General features: G+C 41.4%; 2 non-coding genes across 2 annotated transcripts; both read right to left on the bottom strand.

Moving 5' to 3' along the window:
* Positions 1-5488: 5488 nt before the first annotated feature.
* On the bottom strand, positions 5489-5548 carry LOC120100210 (U7 small nuclear RNA). Its single transcript, XR_015655703.1, has one exon. It is a non-coding gene; the product is annotated as a U7 small nuclear RNA (small nuclear RNA).
* Positions 5549-5638: 90 nt separating this feature from the next.
* LOC120100213 (U7 small nuclear RNA) lies at positions 5639-5700 on the bottom strand. The gene has a single exon (XR_015655714.1). It is a non-coding gene; the product is annotated as a U7 small nuclear RNA (small nuclear RNA).
* Positions 5701-9939: the final 4239 nt, after the last annotated feature.

Genomic DNA, 9939 nt, shown 5'->3' with positions numbered 1-9939 from the left:
GCTCCTGTCTGCAAGAATAGCAGAGGATCATTAGCAGTGTCAGGAGTTGATTTTCTCACACTATGTGGGTCTCAATTTAGGGCAGTCATCCGTTGGCTGTTGCCCTAGTCTCTCCTCTGTTGTGGTAAAAAGAAAAGGGGCAGAACCAGTTCCCTCGCCTACCCTGGCTATCCTTCTCACTAGTTCAGGCTCTGGCGGGCCATTGGAACCAGTGCTAATGTATCTCAGCAGCTCCACACTGCCCCCAAGTACTTTTCTTTTCTTTTTTCTTTTTTTTCCCCTCTAGTCTGTAGGATTTTTTTTTTTATTAACTTGAGTATTTCTTATTTACATTTCGAGTGTTATTCCCTTTCCCGGTTTCCGGGCCAACATCCCCCTAATCCCTCCTCCTCCCCTTCTTTATGGGTGCTCCCCTCCCCATCCTTCCCCCATTGCCGCCCTTCCCCCAACAATCACGTTCACTGGGGGTTCAGTCTTAGCAGGACCCAGGGCTTCCCCTTCCACTGGCGCTCTTACTAGGATATTCATTGCTATCTATGAGGTCAGAGTCCAGGGTCAGTCCATGTATAGTCTTTAGGTATTGGCTTAGTCTCTGGAAGCTCTGGTCGGTTGGCATTGTTGTACATATGGGGTCTCGAGTCCCTTCAAGCTCTTCCAGTTCTTTCTCTGATTCCTTCAACGGGGGTCCTGTTCTCAGTTCAGTGGTTTGCTGCTGGCATTCGCCTCTGTATTTGCTGTATTCTGGCTGTGTCTCTCAGGAGCGATCTACATCCGGCTCCTGTCGGCCTGCACTTCTTTGCTTCATCCATTTTGTCTAATTGGGTGGCTGTATATGTATGGGCCACATGTGGGGCAGGCTCTGAATGGGTATTCCTTCAGTCTCTGTTTTAATCTTTGCCTCTCTCTTCCCTGTCAAGAGTATTCTTGTTCCCCTTTTAAAGAAGGAGTGAAGCATTCACATTTTGATCATCCGTCTTGAGTTTCATTTGTTCTAGGCATCTAGGGTAATTCAAGCATTTGGGCTAATAGCCACTTATCAATGAGTGCATACCATGTATATCTTTCTGTGATTGGGTGACCTCACTCAGGAGGATATTTTCCAGTTCCAACCATTTGCCTACGAATTTCATAAAGTCGTTGTTTTTGATAACTGAGTAATATTCCATTGTGGAGGTGTACCACATTTTGTGTATCCATTCCTCTGTTGAAGGACATTGGGTTCTTTCCAGCTTCTGGCTATTATAAATAAGGCTGCGATGAACATAGTGGAGCACGTGTCTTTTTTATATGTTGGGGCATCTTTTGGATATATGCCCAAGAGAGGTATAGCTGGGTCCTCAGGCAGTTCAATGTCCAATTTTCCGAGGAACCTCCAGACTGATTTCCAGAATGGTTTTACCAGTCTGCAATCCCACCAACAATGGAGGAGTGTTCCTCTTTCTCCACATCCTCGCCAGCATCTGCTGTCACCTGAGTTTTTGATCTTAGCCATTCTCACTGGTGTGAGGTGAAATCTCAGGGTTGTTTTGATTTGCATTTCCCTTATGACTAAAGATGTTGAACATTTCTTTAGGTGTTTCTCAGCCATTCGGCATTCCTCAGCTGTGAATTCTTTGTTTAGCTCTGAACCCCATTTTTTAATAGGGTTATTTGTCTCCCTGCGGTCTAACTTCTTGAGTTCTTTGCATATTTTGGATATAAGGCCTCTATCTGTTGTAGGATTGGTAAAGATCTTTTCCCAATCTGTTGGTTGCCGTTTTGTCCTAACCACAGTGTCCTTTGCCTTACAGAAGCTTTGCAGTTTTATGAGATCCCATTTGTCGATTCTTGATCTTAGAGCATAAGCCATTGGTGTTTTGTTCAGGAAAATTTTTCCAGTGCCCATGTGTTCCAGATGCTTCCCTAGTTTTTTTTCTATTAGTTTGAGTGTGTCTGTTTGATGTGGAGGTCCTTGATCCACTTGGACTTAAGCTTTGTACAGGGTGATAAGCATGGATCGATCTGCATTCTTCTACATGTTGACCTCCAGTTGAACCAGCACCATTTGCTGAAAATGCTATCTTTTTTCCATTGGATGGTTTTGGCTCCTTTGTCAAAAATCAAGTGTCCATAGGTGTGTGGGTTCATTTTTGGGTCTTCAATTCTGTTCCATTGGTCTATCTGTCTGTCTCTGTACCAATACCATGCAGTTTTTATCACTATTGCTCTGTAATACTGCTTGAGTTCAGGGATAGTGATTCCCCCTGAAGTCCTTTTATTGTTGAGGATAGTTTTAGCTATCCTGGGTTTTTTGTTATTCCAGATGAGTTTGCAAATTGTTCTGTCTAACTCTTTGAAGAATTGGATTGGTATTTTGATGGGGATTGCATTGAATCTGTAGATTGCTTTTGGTAAAATGGCCATTTTTACTATATTAATCCTGCCAATCCATGAGCATGGGAGATCTTTCCATCTTCTGAGATCTTCTTCAATTTCTTTCTTCAGAGTCTTGAAGTTCTTATTGTACAGATCTTTTACTTGCTTGGTTAAAGTCACACTGAGGTACTTTATATTATTTGGTTCTATTATTAATTTCTTTCTCGGCTTGTTTTTCTTTTGTGTAGAGGAAGGTTACTGATTTACTTGAGTTAATTTTATACCCAGCCACTTTGCTGAAGTTGTTTATCAGCTTTAGTAGTTCTCTGGTGGAACTTTTGGGATCACTTAAATATACTTTCATATCATCTGCAAATAGTGATATTTTGACTTCTTCTTTTCCAATCTGTATCCCTTTGATATCTCTTTGTTGTCTGATTGTTCTGGCTAGGACTTCAAGAACTATATTGAATAAGTAGGGAGAGAATGGGCATCAGTGTCTAGTCTGTGATTTTAGTGGCAATGCTTCAAGTTTCTCTCCATTTAGTTTAATATTAGCTGTTGACTTCGAGCCATTCCAACACAGCACCCTGTCAGGCTGCCCCGCCCTCACTCACAGTTCTCTTGGCTAGTTTCCATCATGCCAGGCATACACATCCTAATTCTGTGGCATGGTGGTCCTGGTGCATCTGGCCACCATACACTCTCTTGAACTCAATTAAGTCACCACACAATATCCTCTGATCCAATTGATAAGATATAATTTGCCCATCTAGATAACACAAAATCCTGTACACATCCATGCCTTAAGCACAGTCATAACAACCTGTAATATGTGCAACGAGGAATCTTAACATCCACCGCCATGTTCTCTCAGCTCCTCCTCCTTGCTCCTGTCTCCTCTGCATCTCTAAAACTTTTCTCTCGTCCATCCTTCCTTCTCCTTTAATGAGAGGTCTCCTTTTATCCTGTACCTGCCTTCACCTGCATAATGACACCAGCCTACACTGCTCCATATTTATCTCTGCACATCTTGTAAACAAGATGAAGGGTTGAAGTTTTTGTGGGTAGATGTCCCTCTTCCTCCTCTGAAAGTCCTGCCTGGCTACAGGTGGTGGCCACTTCAGTCTCTGTTATCCTGCTCTGGTAAGAATCTCATCTAGGGTCACACCCTTAGACTCCCTGTATCCTCTCCCATTTCAGGACTCCAGCTAGTCACCAGAGATGCCTCCTTTCCTTTTCCCACTTTTACTCCCAACCCTTTCTCCCCCCACTTACACCTGATTGTCATCCCATCCCCATTCCCCTTCTCTCCTCCTCTCTTACCCAGTTCCCTTTCTCCATCTAACTCTGAAGACTATTTAGTTTCCTTTTCTGAGTGAGATTCACCCATCCCCCCTTGAGACCTCCTTATTGCCCAGTTTGGGTTTGTGGATTGTAACATTGTTTTCTGCACTTTATGGCTAATGTTCACTTGTGAGTACATACTGCATGTATCTATCTGGGTTTGGGTTACCTCCCTCAGGATGATATTCTCAAGTTCCATCCATTTGCCTGCAAAATTCATGATGTCATTGTTTTTAATAGCTGAATAGTATTCCATTGTGTAGATGTACCACATTTTCTTTATTCATTCTTCACTTGAGGGACATTTAGGTTGTTTCCAGTTTCTGGTTACTATGAGTAAAGCTGCTATGAACATAGTTGAGCAAGTGTCTTTGTGGGATGGTGGAACATCTTTTGGGTGTATGCCCAGGGGTGGTATAGCTGGTTCTTGAGGTAGAACTATCCTCAGTTTTCTTAGAAACCGCCAAATTGATTTCCAAAGTAGTTGTGCAAGTTTGCATTCCCACCAGTAATGGAAGAGTGTTCCCCTTGCCAGCATGTGCTATCATTTAAGTTTTTGATCTTAGCCATTCTGACTGTTATAAGGTGGAATCTCAGGGTCCTTTTGATTTGCATTTTCCTGATGACCGAGGATGCTGAACATTTCTTTAAGTGCTTCTCAGCCATTTGAGATTTCTCTGCTGAGAATTCTCTGTTTAGCTCTGTATCCCATTTTTAATTGGGTTATTTGGATTGTTGGTGTCTAAATTATTTTTAAATTAATTAATTAATCAACTCACTTTACATTCTGATTGCTGTACCCCACCTGATTCCCCTTCACACAGTCCTTCCCCCATTCCCAGTCCCTTCTCCTCTGAGAGGGTGGAGGCCGCCACTGAGCATCCTTCCACCCTAGCATATCAAGTCTCTCCAGGGCTAGGTACATCTTTTCCTATTGAGGCCAGACAAGGCAAACCTAGTTAGGGGAACATATTCCACAGACAGGAACAGTTTTAGGGATAGCCTCTGTTCTAGTTGTTGGAGGACCCACATGAAGACCAAGCTGCACATCTGATACATATGTGCAGGGGGCCTAGGTTCAGCCCAAGTATACTCTTTGGTTAGTGGCTCAGTGTCTGAGAATGCCCAAGGATCCAGGTTAGTTGACTCTCTTGGTCTTCCTGTGGAGTTCCTATCCCATTAAGGTCCCTCAATCCTTCCCTTAACTCTTCTATAAGAGTCCCTGAACTCCATTCAATGTTTAGTTGTGGGTCTCTGCATCTGTTTTAGTCAGCTGCTTGATGGAGCATCTCAGAGGACAGTAATACTAGGCTTTTGTCTACAAGTATAACAGAATATCATTAATAGTGTAAGGGTTTGGGCTTGCCCATGGGGTGGATCTCAAGTTGGACCAGTCATTAGTCGGTCATTCCGTCTATAAATTCTGGGTTGAAAGTTTTGTGGTGGAGTTGCTGCCCTTATCTCTCCACTGGGAATCCTGGTTGGCTACAGAAGGTGGTTACTTCAGGCTTTATCTCCTCCAGTCTTAGGAGTCTCAGATAGAGTCACTTCCACAGATTCCTGGGACCTTCCCCCATCCCAGTGCCGAGGACCAGCCTCAGCTTGGGATTGGGTCCTAAGGAAGGTGTTTCGGAGCAGTGGAAGAAACAACTCAAAGTCAGTGATGGTCTGCAAGCTGACAGCTCTGTAGTCTGCTTGAGATAGCTTTCTAGACAGCTCTCTAGCTATCTCAGAAAACCCGCTAGGAAGATTCTTAAAAAAACCTGTGTTAGTCTTTGGATAGCTCTTGGGTTTTCTGACCAAAGTCAGAAAATCTGCTAGAAAAATTCTAAAAGCTTTAATAATTCTCTGGATAGTTTTGGGGGTTTTTAACCAAAATCTGAAAACCAGCTGGACAAAATTTCTGAAAGAGATGTGTTAGCTTTCTAGATAGCTCTTGGGTTTTCCAACCAAAGTCGGAAAACCTATTATAAAAATTCTAAAAGAGCTAGGATAGCTCACTAGACAGCTCAGCTCTTGCGGACCAAAGACCAGTGTTTTATTCACAAAGCAATTCAGTTGCTTACCCAAGGTTCCCTTTTGATTACTCCACAAATCAGCATTTTATAACCTTAGCCCCTTGATTCTTAGAAAAAAGCAGCAAATACATTTTTTTAACATAAAAATAAATTCAGAGATCTGCCTGTGTTTGTAAACACAAACAATAAGCTTAACTGGGTGGAATCCTGATCTAAGATCGCTACTGCCTTGCTTCCTGGTGCCTCTTTTATTACTTAAACCATGAGTCTTGTTTTTTTAAACCATTCCTTTCTCTTTTATTGACTTATTAGTACAACTGCCTCTATTCTTCCGGGTCCGTGAAACCCTCATAAAATTCATATATTATCCATATATTTTGCATAGATGAGAAATTCTGTTTATATATTCTTGAACTCATGTTTTCAGAGTTCTTTCTCACAGCATTGCTTTCTCACAGCACAGTGCCGAAGGTCACAGCACTGCCATTTTGCTGGGGAACATTAGACATATGCTTACCTCCTGAAATAATGCTGTTTTTGACTATTATGGAGTCCTTATCCTTGTCAGAAAGAACATTCCCTGATAACTTTGGCAAGGAGAACATTCTCTACAGGAGGAACAGGAACAAGAAATAAAATACGAATTATTATACAAACAATCCTTATGACTACAACAACCATCTGCATTTGAGACCCATGTTCTCCGGTACCTGCTCCAAGAGTGGAAAACATATCACTTCATCCTCTCTGCAGCCATGCTGGACCCAGCATCCCAGGTCTTTGGCACATTGTAGAGATGTCCCACCCCCTTCCCACCCCTGATTTCTGTTCTTTCACCCTTGTTCTCCCTACACATGATACCCCCTTCCTGTTACCCTCCCCATTCTCCCACCTAGTCCTTTTAATATACCTGCTAGCAAGACATAAATACAATATTCACTGTAGTCCAGTAAATGAGTCTTAACTGTTATTTTCACATTTTATTTTTTTAAAAAGATTTATTTATTTATTATATATAAGTACACTGTAGCTGTCTTCAGACACACCAGAAGTTTTGATTTGTTGACACTTTTATTTGTCAAATAAATATTTTCTTTAATTTTAGGAGAAGCCCTTAGGTATTAGAAGAGCCCTTAGGTATTTCCTATTCATAAGTTTTAAACTTACCTGTAGTCTTGCAATGAAGGCACCACACCCTTCCACTTTTTTAAACTTTATATCTCTTTTTTAGAAAAAATTTATTTTATTCATATGATTACTCTGTAGCTATCTTCAGACACACCAGAAAAGGGTAGCAGATCTCATTATAGATGGTTGTGACCCCTCATGTGTTTGCTTGGATTTGAACTCAGGATCTATGGAAGGGTAGTCAGTGCTCTTAACCACTGAACCATCTTTCCAATCCCATTTTTACATTTTCTATCTTACCTCTCCTCATTTGTGAAGGAAAATCTCTGAAGATCACCTCTATTTAGCATGATAAAACAAATTGGGGAAGATGACAGGACACATGTTCTAAATATGAGTAGACAATAATAATTTAAATTTATTTTATCTTGAAAACTGATGCTTTACTACTTTCCACAGAGTTCCAAGTAAGTGTCATGTTTTGAAAAAGAATCACAGAATTTATCTTTTATGTTCAAATGTTCTTCTTTATTTTGCGAGATTTGCAATGAAACCGAGACACAAAGATGTACCTCTAAATTATGATCTACATTGTCAATAATCAAAGAATTCACATAAAGTAATACATTTAAAGGATTGGATAAAGGTGTGTGCGTGTGTGTGCCTGTGCGTGCATGTGCATGCGTGTGTGTGTGTGCGTGTGTGTGTGTGCATGTGTGTGTGCCTGTGTGTGTGTGCGTGTACGTGCATGTGCGTGTGTGTGCATGTATGCATGCATGTGTGTGTGTGCACGTGTGTGCACGCACGTGCGTGTGTGTGTATGTATCTATCTTCTTTGTAACTATTATAAGCTGTTCATATCAATAGAGAATGGTTGTGTTTGTACTGCTCCAAACCTCATTCTCTACTCTAGAATGAAATCCTTTCCCCAACTGGAGGGCAATAGTGATGTTTAAAGAGAAGGCTTCCTTCCATCTTTTTTCTATAGCTTAATTTTTAAAATTACTTAATTTTTTTAATAGAAAAAGGGAGGCCTCCCATGGATATCACCACCTTGGCGTATTAAGTTTAGTAGGACTAGGTTCATCTTCTCCTGTTGAGACTAGGCGGGGGTTGGGGATTTAGCTCAGTGGTAGAGCTCTTGCCTAGGAAGCGCAAGGCCCTGGGTTCGGTCCCCAGCTCCGGGGGAAAAAAAAAAAAAAAAAAGGAGACTAGGCAAGGCAGTTCAGTTAGCGGTAAGGGATCCAAATGCAGGCAACAGAGTCATAGACAGCCCTTGCACTTGCTGTTAGGAGTCCCACATGAAGACCCAGCAGTATAACTCCTACACATGTGCCAAGGGCCTAGGTCCATCCCATGCATGCTCTCTTTTGGGTGGTTCAGTCTCTGTGGGCCCTGATGGGCCCAAGTTGATTAATACTGTATGTTTCCTTGTGGTGTCCTTGGCCTCTCTGGCTTTTTCTACCTTTTACTCTCTCTTCCATAGATTTTTCCAAGTGCCATCTAATGTTTTGTTGTCAGTTTCTGTATCTTTTCCCTTCAGGTGCTGTTTTTTTCTCCAGCTTCTAAAAAGTGTATTTCACAATATTATTTCTCAGAAAATATTGAACCAGAGGTATTGATCAGATACCACAGGAGCATAATGAGCAAGTTACAGTGCAGATTATCATTTAGGCATTTTCTTTTGGCTTAGGATTAAACTCCATATGAATATGAAACTGTATCTAAGAATTTCTTGATGCTATTCATTTTTGATTTGGAGCACAATCAGTACTGGGGTTGACAGCTTAACTCATGGGAAGATGATGACAACACATAATTTTATCCTTGTCTCCTCCTGATCATCATATTGATGAATGTATCTGAGCTTCTAGGCATTATTCTAACCATGTCATATATGGCATCTCACATTTCCCAACTTTCCTACAGTATAAATAATTTTATTTCCATTTTACTGATGTTTGACTGATGTGCAAAAATATGAAAGTGACCTCTATATTTACATATACTAGTTCAATCCATGCAATTTCACTCCTGTCCATTTTTAAAAGATTCTTTTTCAGTCCTAAATATAAGTGTGGTTCTGAGTGTGGGTATGCAGACAAGATGAATGGTATCTGAATGCAATCATTGTGAGATTTGTGATATGGGTGCTAGCAATAGAAATAGAGCACTCAGCACAAGCAGTGTCTATTCTTAACTGCCGAGCCATCTCTCCAGCTCCCAGATTTCATCTCTGCATCATTGCACTGTTTCATCTTCTTAGAGATAATTAGTAGAGACGGTTAAACCAGCACCTCACGCTTAGCAGCCAAGAGTCATACTGTTCTACTTGCCTTTTGATTTCTGTGATAAGACACAATGACAAAGATAATGTATAAAGGAAAACAGTTTATTTGAGGTCATGGTTCCAAAAGGTTAGAGTCCATAAGCATTATGGTGGGGTCCATGGCAGCAGGCAAGCAGGCATGGTACTGGTAGCATACCAGGGAGTATACACCTAGACCAACAGTTGTCTTCAGTGTCACAGTCCTAAGTGAATGACTTCTCATCAGAAGATAGGTGTGCTGGATGGTTTTATGACAACTTGACATAAGCTAGAGTCAACAGAGAGGAAGGAACCTCAACTGAGAAAATTTTTCTAAAAGATTAGACTGTACAAAAGCATGTAGGGCATTTTCATAACTAGTGATTGATGTTGGAGGGTCGAACTCATTGTGGATGGGGCCATACCTGGGCTGGTGATCCTAGATTCTATTGAAAAGCAGGCTGAGCAAGCCATGGGAAGCAAGTCAGTGTACTGACTGGTTTTGTGTCATCAACTAGAGTCATCAGAAAGGGAGGAGTCTCATTTGAGGAAATGCCTCCACGAGATCTAGCTGTTTGGCATCTTTTTCAATTAGAGGTCATTGCTAGTTATGCCATCCCTGGGCTGGTGGTCCTGGCTTCTATAAAAAAGCATGCTGAAAAAACCATGTGAAAGCAAGCCAGTGAGCAGCAACCTTCCATGGCCTTTGCATCAGCTCTTGCTTCCAGGATCCTACCTTGTTTGAGCTCCTGTGCTGACTTTGGTGATGAACAGCAATGTAGA

The sequence above is a fragment of the Rattus norvegicus genome, chromosome 1 (assembly GCF_021556685.1).
Source record: "Rattus norvegicus strain SHRSP/BbbUtx chromosome 1, alternate assembly SHRSP_T2T, whole genome shotgun sequence".
NCBI lineage: Eukaryota > Metazoa > Chordata > Mammalia > Rodentia > Muridae > Rattus > Rattus norvegicus.
Note: the sequence above shows the minus strand (reverse complement) of the source record. Positions and strands in the feature narration are given on the sequence as shown.